This window comes from Canis lupus, chromosome 27, assembly GCF_003254725.2.
Source record: "Canis lupus dingo isolate Sandy chromosome 27, ASM325472v2, whole genome shotgun sequence".
Taxonomy (NCBI): domain Eukaryota; kingdom Metazoa; phylum Chordata; class Mammalia; order Carnivora; family Canidae; genus Canis; species Canis lupus.
Genome location: NC_064269.1, coordinates 9,567,012 through 9,593,502, shown reverse-complemented (window position 1 = coordinate 9,593,502; position 26,491 = coordinate 9,567,012). Strand labels below are relative to the sequence as shown.

At 37.1% G+C, this 26,491-nt stretch overlaps 1 protein-coding gene and 1 long non-coding RNA gene across 4 annotated transcripts in view; both read right to left on the bottom strand.

Annotated features, from left to right (window-relative positions):
* NELL2 (neural EGFL like 2) overlaps positions 1 to 26,491 on the bottom strand; it is a 381,417-nt gene that overhangs the window by 104,636 nt on the left and 250,290 nt on the right. The window lies entirely within an intron of this gene.
* On the bottom strand, positions 14,402 to 19,577 carry LOC112678212 (uncharacterized). The gene is made up of 3 exons (XR_003147432.2): positions 19,448 to 19,577; positions 16,539 to 16,613; positions 14,402 to 14,505 (listed from the first exon to the last, which is right to left on the bottom strand). It is a non-coding gene; the product is annotated as an uncharacterized LOC112678212 (long non-coding RNA).

Genomic DNA, 26,491 nt, shown 5'->3' with positions numbered 1-26,491 from the left:
GTAGGTAGTTACCTACACCAGCTGGTAAAGAACATCAGAACAAGATAGCCCACCAGTCTGCGACACTAAGGCCTCTTACTGGACTCTAAAAAGAATGGCAACATTGTGAGTCCTCAGATAAGCCATTTCTACTTATGAAATTAAATAACACTTTGGACTTGCCCACAGTCCCTGACTACATTGACACAATAATCATTCTATGGCAGATCTTTGCAAAGATTGAGCACAGACTGAATTTAAAGAATGTTCTGTATTACAATTCAACAAATGGTAGATGATTTGGGGGTCTATCAGAAAGAACTGGAACTCCTTTTTACCTCATCCTCCTTCCTTCCCCTTGATATTTAGTAGTCTGGTATACAAAGACATTGGGTTTACTGGCACCAGCAATACATTTCTCTGCAATCAGAACATGTATGTCCTAATGACTATTGACTCTTGGGGACATTGTTACATTCATTGAATGGTTTAAAATGTCTCCCATCAACTGTTCTATACTAGGATCATAACTAAATATAAAGGACAATGGAGAAAAAATGAGAAAATGACATACTATTTTAATGATCAATCGCAGGGATGCAGTATGATATGTAGGTTTCCTAGACAGGCTTGATTTTTTAAAAAGTTTTTATTTATTTATTTATTGGAGAGAGAAAGAGAAGAGAGAGCATGCATGAACAGGGGAAGGGGCAGAGGGAGAAAAAGGAGAAGCAGATTCCCCATTGCATGCAATGCCCCACTCCAGGCAGATCCCAGGACACTGACACCATGACCTGAGCCAAAGTCCAACGCTTAACTGACTGAGCCACCCAGGTGCCCTACACAGGCTTGATTTTTGGTGCCATTGTCTCCTAGTTCTCACTGGCTTTGAGAAAATAAGCCAATCTTTCTAAGTTTAAAATGAAGAGATTAAGACCTACATTAGAGAACTGTTGTAAAAAGTACACTTACATGATGGATGTAAAGACCCTGGCAAAGAATAGTCACTTGATAAATATTAGTTGCTTTCTCATCTTATTATCTACTTCAGTGGAAAATTTCTTTTGCCTCTATTAGCTAAATAATGTCCTTTCTTTTCTATTTCAATTCTGTGGAGAAAATGTAGATGTCTCACAGAGCTTTCTCTTTTCATACTCTTTTCTGAAATCAAATGCATTTTGGACATTTCTTTGATTTTAAAACTTACTACTCTCTATGGTTACATCAAGGGGAAAAAATGCCTGCTATCATACTTACCAAAAGCTATTCACTTTGTTTCTTACAATTACCTTAGTCACTTTATATTACAGAGAAAAATCTACCACAATGCCATTTTAACAGAAACCTAATTTTAACAGTATTAAAGGGACTACAAGAAATTATACTTTAACCCTATTCAGTGTCCACATTGGCAGCAAACCCACTAACACTCATTTTTAACACCCAAGTATTTTTAATTCACTAGTCACGTTTGCTGTTCACTGACCACACCAATTCAATACTGACTTCTTGTTATTCTTCATTTTGTTTGGCAACTAGGAATTTGTTCAGACTTCTTTTCCCTGACATGCTTGATTTGTTTTCTTCTAGTCCTTTCACTTGTAAGCTCAGTCACTCTTCCTAATCCTTATTTGATCAAGAATCTTAACAACCAAAGCACACTCAAATTTCCCCTCTATCTTTACAATAGTTTTGCAAGGTAATCCAAACTCCGATTTTACAGCAAAAAAAACTTGCTTTGCTTTCTTCTAGCATTTCATGAAATAATCTTTGTCTAGATACATTGTTGGGCACCCGGATTCTTGTGTTTGTATACAGATGATTTATACTTTTTCTTTCAAGGCATTTATGGAGCTTCTCTATGTGATTCGAGTGCTCTGGAAGATGCAAGGCTACATGAACACCATGGGGTTCATGACCTCAAGAAACTTTTGAACCATCACAGGATTGGTGACATAAATAGATAACCATGATATATTCTCAAAAGTGTTCAGTGCTTTAAGAGAGAAAACAATAGTAAAAATAATGACATTAGCTAATTATTGAGTGCTTACTAGATGCTAGGAAGCACTGTACTAAGCATTTCATATGCATTATCCCCTTCAGTCTTCACAAAAACCTTTCCTGGGAGGCACTATTATTATTCCTGTTCTATAAATGGGAATCTAGAGCTTTCTTAGAGAAAATATGTATCTTGCCCAATATCATGTAGCTAGGAAGGACAAGGCTAGGATTTGCCTTCAGTGTTTTAAAAAGCTACAACCTGGGCAGCCCTGGTGGCTCAGCGGTTTAGCGCTGCCTTCAGCCTGGGGTGTGATCCTGGAGACCAGGGATCAAGTCCCACGTCAGGCTCTTTGCGTGGAGCCTGCTTCTCCCTCTGCCTGTGTCTGTCATGAATAAATAAATAAATTCTTAAAAAAATAAAATAAAAAGCTACAACCTATAGATGATCTCATGAGGCTTAATGAGGGAGAGGTGGGAAGGGTCTAGGAAAGTATTATGTAGGCAATAGGCCAAACAAGTGAGTCTTGAAAAATGGGAAGGGTTTTAACAGAAAAAGGGGAAAATGGGGAAGAGCATTCTATACGGTGAGAACACAGGTCCAACAGGTAAAAGCATGGACTATGGCAGGGTCCTGAAGTGGCCAAGCTGGTACAGGTGATGACCGTAAGGGAACAGTGAGGAAATAAGTGTCTATAGGAATACATGATTTTATCTGGCAGGCAATAAAAAGCCACTTCCAGCTGTACAATAAAAGGTGGCATGATAAACAGGGGTTGATTTTTAGGGAATTAACAACACATAGAGGAGGAGAGACCAACCCTCCTTAACAAAGTGGGTGTCCTAATGGAAGCCAGCATCATTCTCTCTCTTTTAAGTTCCTCTTTCTTCCTTTGATTCTTCTCCTTTTGAGTCAGAACTAGGTTATTACTGGGAGTTGAGACAGGAGTCTGTACAACATTGAGAGGTGAAGCAAAAGGGTAAAGAGGAGGAGGAGAACGGAGGAAAAGCAAATAGAATCTGAGTGCTTATCACCTGGCAAGCACTGTGCTGAGCAATGTATATATATATATGCAGCATAGGGAAGTACCACAGGACACAGAATAGTTGGGAAGCGAGCGCCAAATCATAAGGTTCAAATCCCTTTAAGGCGGGAGTCTTGTCTTAGTCATTTTCTTATGCTTTTGTGGACCACAATCATGTTGAGGAGAGGGACAGAATAATGGACAAAATCATGGAGGAGGAGTAAACTGAAACATAGAACTGATGGATGAATCACAGTAAATCAATTTTTGAACCAAGAGGAAGAAAGACTTTGAAAATAATGCATGTTTCAAATCTGGGTGACTGGGAGTGAGACAGTAGTGAGATAAACAGAGGAGTGGGTCTCTTACTTTTGGGAACTTTGTTATTCTTGTTTATGTTTCAGTCTGGTCTGGTTTGCTTTGCTTTGCTTTTTAATGGCAAAGAAAGAATTAAGAAGTCAAACTACAGAAGCAAAGTCATATTAGGAAATTCAATTTACTCTATTGATGGTGACAATAAACTTAATAAATACTCCCCACTCCAAATCTGCCAGATAACTACCTAGACAGCATACCTTAGATCTAATTCATCAATTTATCCCTGACATCCACACGACGGGCACAAATTGGTCTCCAATGGATATTTGTTAAAGAGTGAATCAGTAACTATAAAGTGTATCTCAAACATGTGAAAACAAACATTAGAGATTTGCTAATGCACAGCATTCCAGATAGTCTACAGTGACAGTTTGTACATCTGCTTTCCCTTCCTTCCCCTCAGCAGCTATGCTGCTCTCTCTTCAAATGCCTGCCCCATCCTCAGTCCCTCACTCATGGCACATCACTCTATCAATAACTTCACAGAAGACTATCAGGTCATCAGGAAAGAACACTCTCAGATTTCCCACCCACAGATGAATCTGTAGCTAAATCCACCCTTAAGGTTTTCTTCTTCTCAAACCAGGAAGCTGGGACCACTTCTCTTCCCTTCCTCCCACCACATCACCCACCACATCTGGGGACCAATTCATCTGGGTTCTGCTTCCTTGGCTGTTCTCATTTCCATACTCCTCACTTGTCTCTCCATCCCACTGCTCTTCAGTTGCTCAAATTTGGACACAAAATATTTCCTTTACCCTTGAAATATTGCAATAGATTCTTGATAACAATACTGCCTCCAGTTTTGTTCATCTCCAAACCATTACCACAATGACATTTCAAATAAAATCTGATCTTCTCTATCTCTCTCTTCTCCATTCTCTCTTCTGCTCTCTTAAGTTTTTTTTAGAGACATGCCCTGGTCCTTCCTAGCCCTGAAGGCACTGCTTACTCACCAAGACTTTCATTATGATACATTGTTCTCACCAAAGTGCACCACTTAAAACTCCCCCATTGCATTATTTTAAAATGTCACTTATTGAAACTCTATTAAAGGCCAAGGATCAGACCAGCCATTTACTGTATATTCCTCATGTGTCCTTGCTTTTTGCCAGGAAAGTTCTTCATTTTCTTTGTCTAACTCACCTCCCATGTGAACCAAACAATACCTCCTTCTTTAGAAAACTTTCCTTAAAATTGAGATGAGCGCTTGGGTTCAATTCCATTATAACACTTGAAAGCTGAATATATAGTATTTAAGAGTTTGGACTTTGGAGTCAGGTTGCCTGTGATCAATCCTAACTCTGCATTTTACTGTCACATCTTGGGCAAATCATTTATCTCTCTAAATCACAGGTTCCTCCTCTGTTAAATGGACCTAATAATAGTATACAAGTAAAATCTCCAGCAGGATCTGGGACAGTACTCAGTAAAGTAATCAAACAAATGTTTTTGTACTGAAAGTATGACTATTCATTTCAAATTGGATAAACAAAGATGAGAAAGAGCATCCTATCAGATTAAATTTTTCTTCCAAGTGAATTTTAAAAATAAACAGTGAACTTCTAGAGCTGTCTGGTTTTTGGAGCTCAGAACTGGATATAAGGGATTGTTACCCTATTTGTTCCTCATGGAGTTGCAAGAATTAACTGATGTAATGCATGGAAAGCACTTAGAATAATAGTTCATGTTAGTATTAGACTAGGCCTTATCACACTGTCAAGGATTATTCATTCTCTCACCCACTCCCTGTTAGCCAATATACTCCTTGAGATAGAGAATTTTTATCACAGATCTTTGAATCCTCAGTTCTTGCCATACACCTGACACATTTTAGGCACTTGCTGAATGTTAAAGAATGAGTAATAGGCTTCAATCTATTTTTAAAATCAATGTTTTCAGTTTCTCAGAATATTTCACATCCGATATTATATTCACCCAAAATCCATGTAACGTGTCTGGGATTTATCATTTAAAACAGTACCTATGCAATGCTTAAGAGACCATGACACTTAACTTCACCGAAGGAAAAGGTCAAGCTTGTTGCTCTTGTTTTCGTGTCAGTGCTGCCCTTAAATTTGGTATGAAACGTGTTCTTCCATTTATTTAGATTTATTGGAAAGAAAGGAAAGGTGATCATTAAGCTAGTGAAAATCTGCTGGAGAAAAAAAATCATCACCTAACTCCATGTGATTTTTTTTTTTTTTTCACTGAAAGCTCTTAAGGCCTGTTCTGCTTTAATACCTACAAAGAGCCCCAATGATATTAAAGAGTATATTCAACAAACTATACCAGAACAAATGTCTAAAAACAACATACATATGAAAAAGGAGCTCTTAAAATACAAAATTATCAGGGTGCCTGGGTGGCTCAGTTGGTTAAGCATGGACTCCTGATTTCAGCTCAGGTCATTATCTCAGGGTTGGGAGATCAAGCCCTGCATGGAACCTGCTTAAAATTCTCTCTCCCACTCCCTCTTCCCGTCTCCCTAAGAAAATAAAAAATAAATAATAAAACATAAAATTATCTAAAAGAAACAACCACAATATTTCAACCTAGACAGTCTGCCCCACTGCAGTTTCAGATGACCTTAGAAGAGTCCCACAGTTGGATCAGATACTGTATTCTGACCTTTTATCTTCTTACAGAAAATAAAATAATTCCTCAGATTTTAAAGGGTTGGGACTATGGGACAAAGGCAATCCATCAACCTTTCACTCCGTGGCTTCATTTTTAAAATGAGCTTCATTACAAAAATCCACCTCTTAGGGCACGTTATTTGAGTCTCTACCACAGCAAAATACAAGATAGAAGTCCATTTTCTAGTCTGAACAATTGCATATGTTATTTTCCATATCCTTGATGAAACAGGAGATATGGATATCTTTTGTGCACTTTTATTTCACGCTTCTATATGTACTGTGTATAGTGCATGCAATTCTCTTTGACATTTTAGCGCTAATATCTTTTATATCCTTTAATATTTCTAATTGCAATAATGTTTATTGATATTATAAATATGTGTCAAGTTCTATGCTTAGAGTTGTGACGGTTATAAGATAAACGAGAGAATTCTTTTCTGGAAGATACTTATAGATGTTGCTTTCTCATAAAAACAATACACATAAATGTACATCTTTATGTGTGTTCATAAAGAGATCTGCGTGTGAATATATTATACAAGAGCGTGTGTGTGTGTGTGTGTGTGTGTGTGTAGACATGCATATGTATGCATATAACCTCTCTACGCTGGATGTGTAAGGATGTTAGGTAGCAAGATGGTGACTCATTTACACCTGTGTTTTGTTTAGTTCTTGAGAGGCAGGAACCAATTTAGGAGTACAGCAAAATCTTTTTTTCTGTCATTGAGAAAGCCACCTTTTTTAAGATCCGAAAAGGATTTTCTCTTCTGATGATATGGTTAGAGTGCCTCTTCTCTCTCTATTATACCCTTTCCAAGAATTTGAAATGGCTTTTACTCTAAACCTCATTTTGAATCACTCACTTTTACTTGATGAGTTCCCTTCAAATGCAGTAATTCTTTTCTCACTGTTTCTCACCATGGGGGCTCTCGTCCCAGGAATCACTGAAAGTGTTCAGAGGAATTGGAGGAAGATTTTCATCCACCAACCCGTCATCATTCACCTTCCAGGGTAGCGTGCACCCCAATTCAACAAGCCAACAGTTCTTCCCTTCTTACGCTCATTATTTGTCCTTTAGCCTTTGGCCTCTGAGATCCCTATCGGATTGCTGGCTGGATATGAAGAGAAATTTGACCTCAAGACCGGAAGATGTTGCTCAAGAGACATCAGAGTGGCAAGTGAGGAAGAATCCTGATCTCACCTGTCCTCATTCTCCCTTCTCTTTCTATGACACATCTTCTGACATCTCGGCTTCCTGCCCTTGCTTCCAAACTGCAAGCTTTACTTACCCTCCTCTCCAATAGACTCATCCTGCTTTCTTTTATTCTTCACAGTAGCAATTAAAAGTTTTAAAAAATTATAACTTGTAATCTTCTCCCTGACTGCAAGTGTATATTTTAATTACAATCAGCAATGTCCCGCTCTGGGGAAAACATTTGCTCTTTGTATTCACTGCTCTCATTCTTCCCTCCTCTAATTATACCCAGCACCTCCCTCATCTCTGCCTTCTTTCCTCTCCTCCCTTCTCTGGGGGCCTGGATGGAGTACAACTGGCACGGAAATATATTTAAAGGCTCCTGCTTTTAGTGTTATTTAAACATGTTGCACGTGTCTTCCCACAAATGATAAGAATCCATTCACTCATTCAGAATGTTCCTGTAAGATAAAGTGGGACAAAGGAGGGAGGCAAGGGGCAAAATGGATATATTTGCAGTCACCAAGGAATGGCTGCTGGTGTGAGTAGCATCCTGGGGCTCTGTGGCAGATCGACCGAGTTGAGTAGGACCTACTTCTCTGTTGACCGGTTCTGCTTCTCTGTCTTCTAATCTGGTGTCTGCATGCTCCATCCTCACCCCAGTAGACTCCAAGACAAAATGATAAACTAAATATGGGCCCGATATTTGTGTCTTCCCAAAGTTCATATGTTGAAGCCAAACCCCCAGCATGGTGGTATTAGGGGGGTAGACCCTTTGGGAGATGATTAGACAGGAGGGGTGGAAACTTCAGGAATGAGATTAACGCCTTTACAAAAGAGGCCCTAGAGGGATCCCTCATCTCTTCCACCATGTGAGGACACAAGGAGAAGACAGTCATCTATGAACCAGGAAGTGAGCTGTCCCCAAACAAGAAACTTGCCACCATCTTCATCTTGGACTTCCCAGCCTCCAGAACTATGAGAAACAAATGTTTGTTGTTTAAGCCACCCAGTCCATGGTATTTTGTTTATAGTTGCAGCAGACTAAGACACTCACTCAAAATTATCATTTTGAAAGTTGGACATGACTATTCTTAAAAGTCACAGAGCTATGAAAAACAAAATGATTGGATTGTGATTGGAAACCTTTGAGAAACAGAATTCTCTAAAAGAGAAGATGTAAATCATTCAGATATATATATTTCTAACTAACAATGTTAGGAAAAAAATAAATACTGATGAGACACACACACACATATATATACATATATATTTTTTTTTTCAGGACAGAAAAATAGAAGCACAGAGATTGATTTGCCCTATTTCTTTAAATTCCCATTTCCTTTGGTACTACCTAATTGCTTTAGTGGCCCAGCACCTTTGCCTAACCTGTGCTTCCCTCTATCATAGCACTGAATACCCAGGATTGCAGTTGTCTATTTAGTTACCACTCTTTGCTTCTAGGTTGAGATCCCCTTGATGACAAGGAAGATGGGTTTTGTTTTTAGTGCCCAACTGACATAACAAAGAATAGTTAGAATTAGCCCTGCTATATGGACACCAATCAACTTCCTAGCCATCCCTACACATCCTTTACCCTCAAGTAAAGGCAGTGTGTATATTTGAAGTGCAAATCCAGCTTCAAAAGTCAGAGATATATGGAGCTCAGCTCTGAAGTCAGACATATTATTACCATCAAGCTTTCTGCACGTACCCCTGCTATACCCTGAGCGCTTGGCAGTGCTTGACTGGAAATTAATGCTCCTTCCATGTTCGTTGATTGAATGTTTTCAGGCATAAAAAATGAATCAGTTTGGCATGATACACCAACAGAAGAGAAAATTCCATCTAGAATGTTATAAGAAGCTCCTGGCCTGAATACCAAATACTTGTAACAAAAGGCTTTCTTCAGGTCTAATTGGATTTATATTCCTAAATTCTCCTCTCTCTGTCCCCATTGAACAATTCTAGAGAAAAATCCCTGGAAAAGTTTTCATTATTCCATATTTAATCTAATCTAGCAACATGTTATCATATCTCAAAATCTTTCCTGAATGGAGTAGAAAAACTCCAGTTTGCCAGCACAAATGAAGTTACTCTTAGCACTTTTTCCTTCCTTGAGATTTTTCCCGCCAACCCTCTGTTATCTAAGGTAAAGTGGAACTCAAGCAATTTTTAAGAAAGAAGAAATGATATTAGAAGAACCTCAATCATAATCATTAATCTTCTCTAATATCCCTACAAAGTATTTTCCCTAGAAGTTTGAAATTGCATGGTATTTTTAAGTGGCCACACAAATACCAATATATTGGAGCGTACTCTGTTAAAATGCAAAAATATCCACCTCTAGCCTTATTTCATACAGCAGGCAGAATGATTCTTTCAAAACTTAAAATGATGATGACATCCCTTTTGCTCTCAACCCTTCCCGGATTCTCTTCATATTTTGAACACAATTTAAAGCCTTTGCTTTGGCCATAGTTTGCCCTGGGGAAGCCATCTGCTACCTCTCTCTCCCTCCCCGCCACATTGGCCTCTGTCTGTCCCTTGAACAGACAACACACCTTGCTGTCCCTCCTCTTGAGATGCTACTAACCTACCTGTTTTCCTGGCTCCCTAGCTAATTTATTGTAGGCCTCAGCTCTGAGGGGGGTGGGGGGTTCCTCCTTAGAGAGGCTTCTGTCTCACATTCCTTTCTGACCTGGACTCCTTCTTCACAACACTATGTGTGAAATTGTCTGCTTATGTATTTACAGTCTATCTTCCCCATTAGAATATAAGTTTCACGGGGGCATAGACCCCAGTTTGTTCACCAGTGTTAACTGAGGCACCTAAAAGAGAATTTACTCCCAGTGGAATTAAAAAGGGAAAGTGAACCATAGAGGTTGCATCCTTCGCAAATATTTTATTGACCACATGAAGAAACCAAGGCTCAAGATTAAATGAGTCATCCAAGGTCACAGTTAATCAGCAGCAGAACTGGATCTCAGTTATACTTACTTCTGGCCCAATAGCTTTTGATTATAAGAAAGAAACATGAAAGAAAGGAATGCCCATGCTGACTTCCAACTTGTCAGAAACTAACACTTTATGTTTTCCAGAAAAGTCTGTCTGTAAAAGCTGTAAGAGTTTTTAATCTCAGTTTATTTTTGTTTTCCTCCCATTCACCAAGAGTAAGTCCTAGTGTGATTTTGCAAATCCCAGAACGTGAAAGCTAACAGGGTGTGACAGCTGGTGTGTCCCATGCTCCTCACACTCAGTGGTCTGTAACAGGGTAAATGACACAATTACCTACTGTAATTACTGCTGCTGACAATACAGTTTCCCTGGTGAATGCGTTATGAAATTCAGAACTGCTTTTCTTGTCAATCCAATCCAAATCTCTTCCTACATATTTTGGGCAATATTTTGCTAAATAAATATATAAAAATTAAAGCCCAAATCTAAGCAGACCCTGATTACTTAGCGTAATTCAGGTACTTTGTATGCATTCTGCTTTCATCTAATTTTTTTGCACGAAAATGTGAATCATTTTAACAAAGTTTTGCTTTAAATCAAGAATCCGTTCTCACTGGTTACAAAGACACACAAAATACTTCACAGAAATACAGATACACCAAAAGAGTCAGAAATGAATAAACAAAGCATTGGCCAAAATCCTGGTCTACAGCAGTCTGCTCTACAAACTTGTTACTTATTTCATTTCGACTCTAAAGGCACTTAATACTTACAGACACAAACAATTGTAGTATTTGACTGTTCTAAGTTTGGCTGCCAGCCAAAATCCTATACCAATTACAGGTAGGCTGTCAAAAAATAAAAATGCAGAGGGACACACTGGTCTACAGATATAACTTATTTTACTTTTCTTCAAAAAAGACTGCAATTACCAAATTCCCATTCTAAGACTGGGATTAGTGGATTGAATACCTTAAATTTAGTATTAAAAAGAATCCCACTTAGGAGAAAGTAGCACAAATTCTTTTCACAAGCATAGTAAGGAACACACTCTTTTCTCCCTATGGATAACACCAACATGTTAACAGAAGTACATTAGCAACTAGATGATTTTGATTTTGCAAATAAGTGGTTCCTGCTTTAATGATGCAATATATTCCTGGAAACCACACCAGAAGGCCGATTATCATTAAATGGAACTAATCATGTTCTTATTGGCTTCACATGTTCTACCAAGGTCTGGCACCATCAGCAAAAACCAAAGAATAAATGGGTGAGGAGGTCAAAAGCAAAGGACGTGTGCCTGATAATCAATGTTGAATGTGCTCAGTGGTGAAAAGAGGGCTGATATGCAATTCAAGCACATAGTAACTTGAAAGAGTGATCTCTATTCCATAGCGACACAAAAGAATCGGACCCATCGTACCTTTTCAATTTAATATTCCCTTTCTTTGTAACAAAATTAGAGGAGGTAAGTGCCATCCACACCTCAAGATGGAAGCACTAGAGGAATATCAAGAATGATGAGTCAAGATAAGGATATATATCTCTCTGTATACAGAGTAATGTACTAAGAGGAGAAAATTTTACATTTTAATATATACCAACATGCAATGCTAGTTAATGAAGCAATTAATATAGGATGATTACTTTTGCAAGTGAAAGCCATGGTAAATCAGTAAATCCTTTCTGAATATTTTAGACTTTCCTGTTACCCAGTGGTTTCTAACTAATTGTAGCATACCCACCCATAAGGTAGACAGTGGTAAACCATTCAGTTACTTCCTCCTGTATGGCACAATCAAGGGCAAAATTCAGTCTCATGCAAGCCGAGATTGAAGTGCTAAATCCATTATTCCAATTTCCAATCCCATTGTACCCTATATAACTCTCCCAACCTGAGAACTGCCCTCAGTTATTGGTCAGTATTTTGTCTCAAGGTGTTTGGAACTGCTAATTTGTCTACCTATTTGGACTAATTTCTATATGCAATATTCTTCTGCAGGCTTTTCCTCCTTCAAGAGCCCAGTGAGGCCTTATCTGATCACATAATCTAAGTAGGTCCTCAGTGCTGGTATCCATAACATAACTTCGTAGCAAATAGCATTTAATAACACTCATCCAGTTATTTGTTTACTAGTCGTCTACCCCCCTACATAGCAAAGTCCATCGAGAATTGTTTGACGAGCACTGTGTCCAGCCCAGAGCAGGTTTTTAAGAGATATGAACTAGATTAATGTGTCCTTTTCCCCCTCTCTATGCCTTTTATCACACTTCATAATTTTAAATTTGAAAATTTTCTAGGTCTGGAGACTAGTAAATATGCAGTTGAGGGATAACAGCTTCTCCAGTCAATGTAGAATAACTGCATAATATCAGGTTTTTATTTGAATGCAGTTTTATTTCAGGAGACATGATATTTTAGAGTATCTAAATTTGGATGAAAAAAAGAGTCCAATAATATAATTTCATTCTACTGTATTAATTTTACTTAAGAGTGAGAATTATTTCTATAAAAATAGGCTAAATTATAACTTTCAAACTGAAGTGTGAAAGGGTATAATTTCAATTTCAGCCTATTAACAGAGTCCACTGTAAAGGCAAAATACTGGATCAGCGCAGTTTAGTGTATCTTTTTAAAAATCACTTGGAAATCACTTCAGAAGAATTAGAAAAACAAGTTTATTGAAGATATGCTTCCTATTAATGGGATTATCCAGTCAAGAGAATTAGCTGAAACCAGATTGATTTTTAGAGGATTAAAATATGAAGTTACAGAATGTACTGTGTTTCAGAGAAGGGCACAGGGTTGTGTTGTTCTTGCAGTAATGAACTAGAGGTAAGGGCATCACAAAGATGCCAGAGGCAAGTTGGCCTGGAAATGTACAGATGTCACCTTTGTAGTCACATACATTACTACAAGGTCTTTATGGACAGACTCAGCATTTCAGAGATGGATTGGGCACATCCAATGAAATAATACACGGAAACTCTGGCACTTCTGGGTTAAAAGGTTATTTTCCTCGTTCATTTTTATGAATATTATGGTAATTGAATAAAAATGCAGACAGAAAATATTTATTAGCAAATCTTTTCCCCCAGACATCGCCAGCAACCAAACAGACTGGCTTGCATTATCTTCTATTTGCCAATACTCTCATATATTTTCAACTCCACTGCAACTGTTACTTCCTAACCTAGATCTAGAAGTACATGAAGGTTTTAGAATATCGGTTTCCTTTGGAAATTTCTTTCTTTTTCTTTTTAATTTGGGATCTTTTTTTTTTTATTTTTATACACATGACAAGATTTTACACTGAGAATAGTTAAATGGTACAAATTTACATTCATGACGAATGTTAAAAAAATAGAAATTTCTTTTCTAATCTGCCTTTGTCCTTCTGAAAAGATTCCCATAAATAGAACTGACTTGACGAAAAAAGTATCTTTTAAAAAGACAGGCTTACTGGTTACATGTTATAATAAATAATGAAGCACAAATATGTGATCCTATGTTACTAATAGCCACATTAATTATGTTGAGGTTGGTTCATTATCCATACAGCAGCAATATTTATATGCATATTTTGCATATTTAACATTTTACTATTTGGGGTATATATAATTTATATTGTTATAATCAAGTAGAGTTGGTATGAACAGGAAAATGCCTCATCTTTTGCTGGCGTTTATAATCAAGCTTATGTTTAGCTACTACCTGTTGAACTTCTACAACATATGAAGTACTATAACATGTGATTTACCTTGTTCTTTGATTTGATCTTCACAACAATCCTATGAAATAGGTATTGGTATGAGGCAAGTGAGGTGTACAGGAATTCATCTAAGGCTATACCTTTGAACTGGGGGAGCTAGGATTCAAAGTCAGATCTGTGGAATTCTACGTGTGAACTTTTAAACACTAAAATAAGACCTAATCAATCTAATTATCTTCTTCATTCAAAATGTTGTATCTTATGAAAAGTAAATATACCACCCCTTAACTGTCCCAGTCATATGGCTACACTGCGGATTTGGTTACCCAAAGGCACTATTCCAATATTCAAGATCATATAATCGGTATTTCTTATGAGTTTCACTCTGGGACCACCCTTTAAAGTCAGGGGCATGTCCTATTATAAGCATTCCACTTTACGGATGAGATTTAACTAACACACATCAACAGAAGAGTCATAATGAAGAGACTTATTCGGAATAATAAGTGAGGAAAGAGTGATTTTTATAAAAAGGATACTCCCACAGATTTAGTAGTCTTATGAACATTGTTTTTTGAGTAACGTTGAATGGAACCGAGATTAGACATGTCCTGTGTTTCAAGGGGCAAAATAAGATTGGCTTCAGTCAATGATCCAGAAACACAGTATTTATTCCATGATAACTTCTTTTGTATTAGCCTCCTTGCCTAAAATCCCCTTTCTTCACCCAATTGACCCAAATTATATCCTTCTTGAAATACCTAACTCATATTTCATCACTTTAACAAAAATGTTTCTGAGACAATCCCCATTAAATTCCTTATCCTCATAACTCCTAGGAAATATCATATTAGCTTCTTTTGATTACTCTTATTTGTTATAAAAACTTTCAAACAAACCTCTTTGAGAATAGGACCTGTATCTTTTGAAAATGAAAATAGATATCTAAAAAAAAAAGATATCTATAAAAGCTACTAAGCAAATTAATAAAGTAATTAAAAGCAAAATTTTCACACATTATGGGAAAACACACTTGAATATCCCTTGGTTTAAGAAAGAATCCCAATGGAAATTATGAAATACTTAGAACTAATGACATAGAATATTAAAATAAAGATTAGATAGAAATTTACAGATTTAAATGCATTCATTGAAAAAACATGGCTTTCAAAACAGCAGACATGGGCATCAGTATTTATTAGTAGTGTGATTTTAGGCAAACTACTGAATATTCCAATGCTTCATGTTCATCACTTATGCAATGGAGCTCATAACACCAAATGTATTATATTATTTTGAAGATTAAATAATATGTGTAAAATATCTAGAACTATGCTTGACACATTGGAGGAATTATTTTTTAATATTATCAACACTTTCACTGAAAAAGCCAAAAAAACCCAAAGTGATGAAGAGAACTGACATTTAACTAGTGGCATTAACACATTTAAAGGGAGAAGAAAGTGGCTGCACAGTTTGCATTCCCACCAATGTTCATTCCCTTAGTGCAAGAAGGTTCCTCTTTCTCCATATCCCAGCCAACACTTGTTTCAAAACAAATGAGCCAAGGAGAGAGAGAGAGAGAGAGAAGCAAACCAAGAAACAGACTCCTAACTATAGAATCAAACTGATGGTTACCAGAGGGGAGGTGGATGAGGGGGTGGGGTGGGTGAAATAGGTAATGGGCATTAGGGGTGCGCTTGCTGTGATGAGCATGGGGGGCTATATGGAAGTGTTGAATGACTATATTGTACACCTGAAACGAATATACTGTGTGTTAACTAATTGGAATCAAACAAAAACTTTAAAAAAAGTGTTAATAAACATATAAGTAGAAGCCTTTGGAAAAAAATAAAGGGAGACAAAATAATATGTGCACTAAGCCTGGAAAAGAGAAATTGAAGGCAGTGGAATTTGCTATCTTCCTCCTTCATTATCTAGGGAAAGAGCACACTGACCAAAATACACCAGTATTCCAGTCTCCTTATAATCATCTCATTAATTCTTTTTGCTGTAACTATAATTCAATTATCCCTCCAGTTTTTGTACCAAAGGAGAATGTTGTAACTAGGCCAGAGAGAGAAATAGTCTTCTTGACTACACTAATAGAAGAGGCTAGCAGTGAAAATTGTGTGTATTAAAAAAATAGGAAGAAAAGGAAATAGGATAAGAAAATAGGAAGAAAAAATATGACACCATAAAGAAGTAGGGGGAGGAACATGCAGATAGACAAAATAAAACCTACAGTGGTCTGGTTGTTACAGGTCAAGAGGCGAGGGCAGTGGTATAAAATGCCAAAAAGATATAAGCAAAGGGATTTATTATTTTAAAAAAGATTGTATTTATTTATTCATGAAAGAGAGAGAGAGAGGCAGAGACATAGGCAGAGGGAGAAGCAGGGTCTCTGTGGGTAGCGTGATGTGGGACTTGATCCCAGGACCCCGGGATCAAAGGCAGGGACTCAACCACTGAGCCACCTAGGTGCCCAGAGCAAAGGGATTTAAAGTAGGCATTTAGGAGGTCACTGATGATTTCCATGGGAGCAGATTCAGGAGAAGAGAGAAAGAAGCCAGGTTAGAAGAGGTAAGTGGTAAAGAAGTGCTGGTGAAGCCAAGTAGTAAACCATGTTCTTTACATATTTTACCATTAGTTAGCTAGAGCGAGGTCCTCTCCATCCTATAAAATGCCAAATCCACAGGAACTATTTTACTCCGGGTGACTAGAAGTCAGTCAAGAGAAGAGAGAAGTCACAAAAGGTAATACATATATATCTTAAATACTTTTAAGTTAAAATATATAAATGAATATTTACTTGTCAGTCTCGAATGGAAGCCAAGTCTTTTGCTTTGAGTTTCTTAAAGTGTTCCTTTCAGATGTCATACCAATTATGTATTCTGTAGGAGTTCCAGCATTAATTTATTTAAAATGGAACGAAAAATTAAAGGCACCTGCAGAACAATCTGTAGAATTGTAGATTTCTATGATTTTTCCCAATGTTTTATAGCTTTCTTGCCTACCCCTAATTTGATAACACATGGCTTGCCTCAACCAAGTTTTTCCTACATTTTCAACTTACTTTTTTTTATGTGAAACATTTTCTTTTTGAGAAATATTAGCTTATTTGGTGGGTTGGTTAAGTTTTGGTTGGCTAAACATACTTCTACTACATAGGGAAAATTGCTACCTTCCTTTCCACACTCATACTACCCCTGTAAAATTCCTTACCCTAAGGGAGAACACATTTGGGTATAGTAAGAGGTTGCCAGCTGAAAAGCTCTGCCTTAAAATAAGTCTATTAATTGATTATATATCCTAATATAATTGACACTGATCCAATTCCTTCTTATACAACTTAAAGAGCTACTTTAAATAAGAAAATGTATGTGAAACACCCTGAAAACTGTAAAGCACTTATAAAAGTAATTATTATTAGAGTGATGATTTATACCACTTGTCATTTGGCTTTAACCCTTCTGTTTACCCAACAATTGTTTATTGACCACCTATTGTATACCAGACATGACTGGACACTGGATATACAATGATGAAAACACAGACATGTTTTCTGCACTTGTGATGCTTACAATGAAGGAAAAAGGAATTAAACAGATGGACAGACAAGCCACAGTGAGTGTTATAAAAGAAAAAGTTTTGGATGTTTTGAGAATGACACAGTAGACCAATATTAAATTAGCTGGTCCCAGATAACCCTTAAAGATCTGAAGAATGAGTTACAATCAGTCCAGCAAAAACAGAAAGAATTGTTGCAAGCAGAAAGAATAGGATGGGCAAAGGCTCAAATGTTGGCAAGAACCTCATGAGTTTGAGGCCTGAAGAAAAGCTGGGTGTCTAAAGAGATATGAGACAGAGGGATTGACATGAGAAAGGGCTGGAAAGGTAGGCAGAAGTCAGATTGTACAGCACCCTTTAGGACACATTAAGAGATGACCTATTTTTTACCTTAAGATCAATGGGAAGTCACCAAAAGGTACTAGAGATTTAAAAAAAAATCACTGTGCAGTGGGGAGAATGGGTTGGAACAGGGCAAGTATGGAAGTAAAGAGGTCATTAAAGGATGGGGTCCTTGATTACAGTGGTACATGGGACATGGAGACACATAGAGAAAAAAATACAGATGAAATTGATAAATTTACTAATAAATTAGATTATTCTATTAGTTTGGGGTGAGGGAGAGACAGATGGCAAAAGAGAGATGAAGATTTAAGCCTCCTTGAGGATTAGGCCTGCCTAGAGGGGAAAGTAGAAGAGAAAGTCTACACATAGCAGATATGATTGTAAATAATAACAAAAGGATAAACCACACAACTGCATATATTTGCTTGACATTCATGAACCTGTGCAAACTAATCCTTTTGCAGCTTTGTTTCAGCCACTCCATCACATCCCATTCCTGACACACACATAAATCATCCTAAGTTGAACTGGACCACTTGCTATTTCCTAATAAGGCCTTGAGTTCCTTTCCTTGTTAATCTTGACATCTTACTTATTCTTCACAGTCACTATGTACTCAGAATGCTCAATCTAGAAATGAGTCATGTTTGACTCCTCCCTTCCCCTCGTTCTGTACAACCCATAAATCACAAGTCCTGATGATTCTCCTTCAAAGTATCAATCTGTCCACTTTTCTCCATTTCCAGGGCTATTACCCCGGTCAGGACCATCATTATTAACTGCCTAGAAGAGTCTCCTAACTGGCCCTTCCAATTCCACTTTCGCCCTCCAACCAAACCATTTTCCAGTTTTTACAGGCATATCTTTAAAATATAAATCCGATCGAGCCTTTCCTTTGCTTAAAATACTTCAGAGTCTATGATATCTAGACTAAAATCCAAGCATTTTCCTTGGTTTAAGATTGCATGATTTGGCCCCATCCTATCCTTCATTCTTACCTATGCCACCATCTTCTTTCCTCACTATGCTACAATCCTGATGCCTCTTTTTCACTCCCTCCAACACATTAACCTTTTATGCTAGCTGAGGGCAGCTGGATATGCCTGGCAGTCACTATCTTTTCCCTAGTATACATTTCCAAAAGGAAGCTGGAAATTCTTCGGGGTCAAAGACTTATTTGTACAGTCCCAGTGTTTGATATAAAGCTTATCTCCCCTGATGACTTGAGAGGCAACCTAAAACCATGTGGATTAAAATGCATATTACTCAAAGCAAATGCTCAATAAATATGTGCCAATTGTTTCACAAATATGAAAGGACTAAGAGACAATTTTCATGAACTTTCAAGCTATCATCATCATCATCACCATCGCTGTAATTTATTGAACACTTACTATGAGCCAGGGACTAAATGAAACACTTTTCACTGAATCTTTACAACAACCTCACAAGGTGGAAGCTGTCATCCCAATTGTAATAATAATGATAAAAACTAAGGCTGAAGGGGTAAATATTTTGTTCATTGTTATTCAGCAATTAAATAACAGAGCTGGGATTTTAACCCTGATCTGTCTGTCTCTACAAATAATTAGTCATTCCACCTTCCTGAATTACTAAGAGCTTAAATTAAGGACTTACGTTTTCTCTGACTTTGGGGGAAAAAAACATTTTAACAATCCCAAATTTGTAAAAATCAGTACATGTCTGATCAGTTTGTACATTCTCTACATTGTTTAGATATCTTACGCTGATAGTGCACTGCTTCAGTTGCTATTTTCAGAACATGGTTGCCTAGCAACAAGCATTATCAGACTGAATGATATTCCAGATTGCATTTTGTTATAATATAGTTAACACAGTATTTACATAGAAATATTTGAGGAACAACGTGAGCAAATTTAGTGAAATGAATTACAAAGCAGGAACTCTACAATAAAGCATAAACAATAAGGTGGAAGCTTTTCTGTCCAGGAACACTTTGGTTTTCAAATATTTCCAAGTCATCAAATGTATGTGGAATCCAATGTGGTTGGGAGTGATAGCAGGGAACTGAGGATGGTAAAACTTGAAAATTGAAGCAGTTAATAGTAGTAAGGTCGGAGAGAACTATGGTTACTTTATGAAGGGGGGGAAAAACGCTCCACAGATATCAGATCCTATTCAGGATTCTCACAGCTACCTTCTTTTGGAACCAGATGTAACTGAGAAGGAACATATGGCTAGCTCCACACAAAGCCATCACCATGAGCAAAATAAGCAAAACAAAGCACACACTGAAAAATAGTGACTTCAATACTATCATCTTCTGACATGGAAAATAAATTCATGGGGAAAATATGGGTACGGAATACACACCCAAAGCATGAGCCAAGAACAATGTGAAGGGATGACACCTCCTTGTCAGCTAAATCGTATTTCTCTTCCCTCAGCTTATTTATTAAAACAATCTATTTCCAGAAGTAAGTGATGAAGTCAATTGTAAAATTCAAGCAAAATTACTTCATGATAAAAAAGGGATTTGAACAAAATGAAGGATAATGAAATGATTCACTTTTTTTGCAAGACATCTAGTAATCCCAGTGTCTGATATAAAGCTCATCTCCCCTGATGACTTGAGAGGCAACCTAAAACCATGTGGATTAAAATGTGTCTTTTAGGACTGATGTGTTCTTAAAAAAAAAGAATAGGGAGAAAAAAATAAATTATATTGAAGAAGGAAAGGGAGAAAAAAATAAATTATATTGAAGAGGGAAAGGAGAGAAAAGAAATAATAAACAGAGTAAGGTGGCAGACTGAAAGATCCCAGGATTTGCCATCTGAAAAGCTAGTCAGGGGCCTGGCGTTTAAAAATTGTGAGGTCTTGTACCAGTTTAATTTCTGGAGTAAAAATTTTCTCCTCTGTGAAATGGAGATAACATTGCCTGCCTTGCCTAATTCACAGATTTCTGTGAAGCTAGAAAAGATCGATCAGTGAGGTCACTGTTGCACTTTCTCACAGCTCAGTTTATGAGTCCCAAGGGATGGGTGTGAGCAGAGAGAACAGGCTGGTAGTTTGTCATCTAGGCAAGGGTTTCCAGACAATTCTTAACTTGATAATTATGCTATCCAACCTGAAAAAGATTTTGAGAACTCATATAATTTATTAGAAATCAATGAGAAAAATATCAGCAGCCAAAATAAATAAAAGGGTTAAGGGTTATGAGCACACAATTCACACACACACACAAAAGAAAACCAAAAAGCAATATACATATAATAGAACAATGTTCATATTGTAAATAAAAGACATTTAAAAATACCAAGATAGGTATATCTTGGTATTTTTGCAAACCTATAAAATTTATAGGTAAAAAAGGGAAAAAGTATCAGCACAAATGAAAGTTCAGACAACCAGCCTTCTCATATACTGCTGGTGAATATAAATTGGTATGAACTCTCAGAGGGCAATTTCATATTATATATCTCAATATCTCAACAAAAATGTACAGAACCTAGGTCTAATCATTCTCTTCTATTTCTAGAAACGTATCCTAAGGAAATTATCGCAGAGAGGCTTACAAAAATTCCTGCACCACATATTATCTGAGACTGACATTTTGAAATCAAAATTTCAACTCTACATGACTGGCTAAATAAATTAGAATTTATTCTATAGAGTGTTATGCCATCATCATAAATTATGTTGTAAAGTATTGTTGGTATAGGAGAAAATATTTTACTAAATTAATAATTTTAAAAGTCAAAAAAACAGTATTACAGTATGATTCCAATTTAATTTAAAAAGGTACACATATATTGTATACACTGATAAAAGAATAAAACTATTTCTAAAGTATTAACCAGCAGTATCTCTAGGAGATGGGATACTGGGAGATTTTAATTTCCTTTCTCCCTCTTTGGGCTTCTCTGTATTTATTTTACTGGAGATATCTATTACATCTGTATCAGAAAAAAAATAAGATTCATATACAAAAGAACACATGTAGCAATGTGAAAGCAGCAAATTTAGGGTTTCATGTAAATATGGTACATTTGAATTCACCAATGTTAGGCTTTTTAAATACATGATTTGTTTTCCCCTGGATTTCAGAAGGTTGTTTTTTTTTTTTCTTTTTAAAGATTTTATTTATTTATTCATGAGAGAGAGAGAGGCAGAGACACAGGCAGAGGGAGAAGCAGGCCCCACGCAGGGAGCCCGATGTGGGACTCGATCCCAGGTCTCCAGGATCACACCCTGGGCTAAAGGCGGCATTAAACCTCTGAGCCACCAGGGCTGCCCATTTTATTTTTTTTTAAGATGAGAGACACAGATGGAGAGAGAGGTACAGACACAGGCAGAGGGAGAAGCAGGCTCCATGCAGGGAGCTTGACGTGGGACTTGATCCCAGGTCTTCAGGATCACACCCTGGGCTGAAGGCGGCGCTAAACCGCTGAGCCACCAGGGCTGCCTTTTTTTTTTTTTTTTTTTTTTTTAAGATTTTATTTATTTACTCAATAGGGTTTTTATCTGAATTCATTTTGGTGGGCTGGTTCTATTATGTGTGTAGGACATACAGATTTTGCAAAATTAAAAATAAAAGCTTATCTAAACTTTTAAAAATACTTAGAAATGTTTTAAAAGGTTAGAAACACGGGTAGTAGTTTCTACTTGGAAAATATCAATAAATTCACCAGAGAAAATATAATCTAATCAGGGAGATGTCTGATAGGATAAAGCAACTAGAAAGGAATAATGCCAGAAAAAACATTTGGGTTGAAATTGCCTCAAATCTGCATTTACTACTGATACAGAGGAAGATTTAGCTATTGATATATTAGGAATTCAGAGGCTAATGCATACAGAGGAACAAACTCATTCTATTTCTCTGTTGGGATAATCTTGGAATAACACATTCAGGTCATTATGTTGCAGTAGAAGAAAAAATATGGACATAACAGGTTTGGTTTAGTAAAGAGCAATAAATAAGAGTAAGATGCTAGCAGGATTGACAGGGATACGAGCTCATTGTGTGGCATGTAACTGAGTTTAATTTTGGATAATATATCTGAGATAAATTCTAGGCAATGTATTTAAGAAATGACAAAGAACCCCAGCTGTCACCTACTAGTATTTATAAGGCATATCCTGAATGTCTCCTCAAATAGCATCAGGGAAGTATGGCACCTGGATGTAACAAAGGAAGAAGAGTCTTAATTTAATTCAGGCTCAGCTTTCTGGTGAATCATCTGATCATCAGTCTTAGGAAGGCACTAATAAACCCCACAGATACCCTATACTTAGCAAGGTAAAGTGTATACATACACAAAATTCCATACTCCCTAATACACTTTATGTTCCTTAGAACTCCGATGCGATGTATTTGATGCTCTTGTTTGTTAATCAACAAATCTCTGTTAAATGAATTAATAAACTCAGATATCTACCGATATTCATTCAAGTCCAGGAACTGTTCTAGGAACCCAGTGATGAACAAAGCAGAACCAGGAGATATTTTCCCCCGCTTTCAAGGAGCTTACAGGAGTTAAGGAAAGATAGGCAATAAGTAAGGAAAACACATGAAAGGGATTCTGTGGATTAGCCGCAGAGGGTAACACAGCAGGTAAAATGATGGGGAACCACAGGGCATGGCAAAAAGGCTGTTGAGAGTGGGCGTGGGAGGGATATTTAAAACCTAAAAGATGAGGAAGAGTCAATTGTGCAAAAGGAAAAGAGGAAAGCATTTCAAGTAAAAGAGACAAGATATAAGACTGAAGAAGAAAGAGGTTTGGGATTTCTTCCAGAACATAAAAAGAAGTCAATGAGACTAAGCATAAGAAGCAAGACATAGAGGAGAATGAGCTAAGGTAGGAGAGGTAACATTAATAGGGTGTCTTAGACTTGTATAATAGGAGGGAGACAGAGACAAGGGTCTGGATTTGAGCTCCTATTTAAAAACCTAAACAAAGAGCATGCAGATGAATTGAGTGTGGAAGGAATCAAGAGTGTCCTCAATGCCTGTAGCTGTACCAAAAGTGTGGTGGCTGAGGCCAAGATGGGTAAGACTAGGAGAGAAATGTTTTCCTATTCCGAATTTCAACTTGCTCCTTGGGTACAGTAATCTCTTTTACAGTTGAATAAGAGAAGAGAGTATCATAATATCTGGCTAAGCATACGCTATTTTACAGCTGTGGTTGTAGGCACTTCAAAAATTTAGTACTTTTAATCTTGACAATACCTTTATACAGTGGGTATAATTTTTCCATTTTACCAACAGAGAAAGAGCTTCAGGGAGGTAGAGCAACTGGTTGAGTTTCCCAGCTAGTAAATGACAGGTTTCTTCAAATACCCCTCACTTCCTAACTCCTAACCAATATTTTCCCATCATTTCTTCCCCCCACCTCATTTTGCATCCATCCTTATAATTTTATTCAAGCAAATGACCGGAACACATTGCTTATAACTGTTTAGCAATCGTTTTGTCTTTTATTTGTTTTCAATTAAGTGATAAATGACTATATTTCTACCTCCTCTGAGATAATAAAGTCCCCAAAGATATAGGTCTTCCTTATATTTGTATCATCCATAGCACTAAGAACATGTCTCCAAATTGCAGTTAATATTTTTGAAAACCACTTATGCCAGGGGCTGCTGTCAACTTCTTACATGTGTATTAAACTCATCCAATCCTCATGTTGCATGTGAAGTACATAGTGTTATTTCTATTCCCTTTTTATAGACGAGGAAACAGAGGCACTGAGAGAGTTAAGTCACCTGCTGAAGGTCACTCATCTAATAAGGTGCACAGACAGGATTCAAACTCAGGTTGTCTGGCTCCAGAGTGATGTGTGTGAACAATACTATACTATCTACTGAGTATGAAGGAAAGAAGACACCGCAAGGAAAGAAACCAGAAAAACTTGAATGAATGGAGCTTAAAATCACTCTTTATCCATGAAGGTCAAATACTACTGGGACACTTAATTATCTCCTCCCTGAGCGGTCCTATCACTTAAAAGCTTACAAATGTGGGATGTTATTTAAACTTCTTTAGTTTCAGTTCCTAAAGGAGTAAAATGCGGATGATAATAGTATACTGAGCTGCAAAATGGTTAAGAGAAAATGCATATAAAGGGCTTAGCACTGGAGCACCTGGGTGGCTCAGTGGTTCAGTGTCTGCCTTTGGCTCAGGTCGTGATTCCAGGGTCCTAGGATTGAGTCTCACTCAGGCTTCTCACAGGGAACCTGCTTCTGCTTCTGCCTATGTCTCTACCTTTCTGTGTTTCCCATGAATAAATAAATTTTTTTTTTTTAAAAAAAGGACTTAGCACTGTGTCCTGCATATAGTGAACATAAAGGTTAGCTCTTATTATTAGCAAATGCCTAATGTATAGGTGCTCAATAATTAATTGTTTAATGAATGCCTGGTTTTATCAGTTCTGTAATAGACGACATACCAAAGTACAATAGCACACACCCATTCTAAAATCTAGAAGGAATATGAGGCTATGACTAGAAACCAAAAGCATGCAAGGATGTACCTAGGAGTGGGTAGCAGAGTCCCCTACACGATTCTACTGGGACTGGCTCTGATACAAAACCTGATGGACTTGAACCTGAAGATGGTGAGACTTGGAGCCAAACTTCACAACTATATGTTTGGCTCACATATCCATACTCTGGGGGACAATTTTGCTTTCCTTAAAATGATGGAAGAAAAGAATAGCTAAACGTTATTTCCTCTTCTTATATGAATGGGGTTTCCCCACTTACAATAATTGAGAATTTGAGCAAGTTACTCAACCTTTCCAAGACATAGCTTTCTCATCTATCCAGAGGGTTCTCTGCAGCATGAGATATTATAATATTTAGCTACCTAGCACAAGGGAAGCATTCACAAGATGATAAGTATACAGTCTAACTCTAAGACCAATACTGTCCAAACCTGAGGCCAACTCTTAAATTCTATTGATGAAACTACTTCTGAAAAGACAAAATGCACTGATCAGGTGAATGCTTTAGCCAATCACTTGTTTGCTCTCATTTTAATAGAGATAGGCTATCAATTTTAATTAATTGATTGAAGAAATATTTATGAAATTCATCAAGTTTTATTCTGGGATGGGGATGAAAAAGTCACAAAGCCTATCTTCAAATAACATGTAATTTAATGGGAGAAGACAGATGGGTAAACTACAAAACCACTAAACCAAACAGATTTAATTAAGAGCTATAGAAATGCAGATGAAGAAATCTATTGAAAATGTCACACTGTGAATAGGAAGGTAAATACTAAATCCACTTGAGCTTCATGCTATTAACTGATAAATAACTCACATTTTCTAATGAGAAGATTCAAAGATACTTCATACAGGTGAGACCATGTTTATTGAGGCATAGAAGGTGAGTAGCATTTCAATAAGCAAAGAAAAGGGTAAAAAAAAAAAAAAGCTGTTTAGGCTAGTAAAAAAAACCACATCAACAAAGACATTCTCAGACATTCTCAGCAAATGGTGTAATAAAACCTGCCATAACAGAATAAGAGGAGTCTAAAAATCCAATTGAGTAAAATAAAAGTAACAACATTATGAAGTTACTGAGAAACACTATTTTTGGTTGGTTGTCCAGTTACTGTGTGCCACATTATGTGGCTGGAAGGGCAGGGGGCAGGTGCTGCTGCTCCTGGTTTCAGGCAATATAGCTAC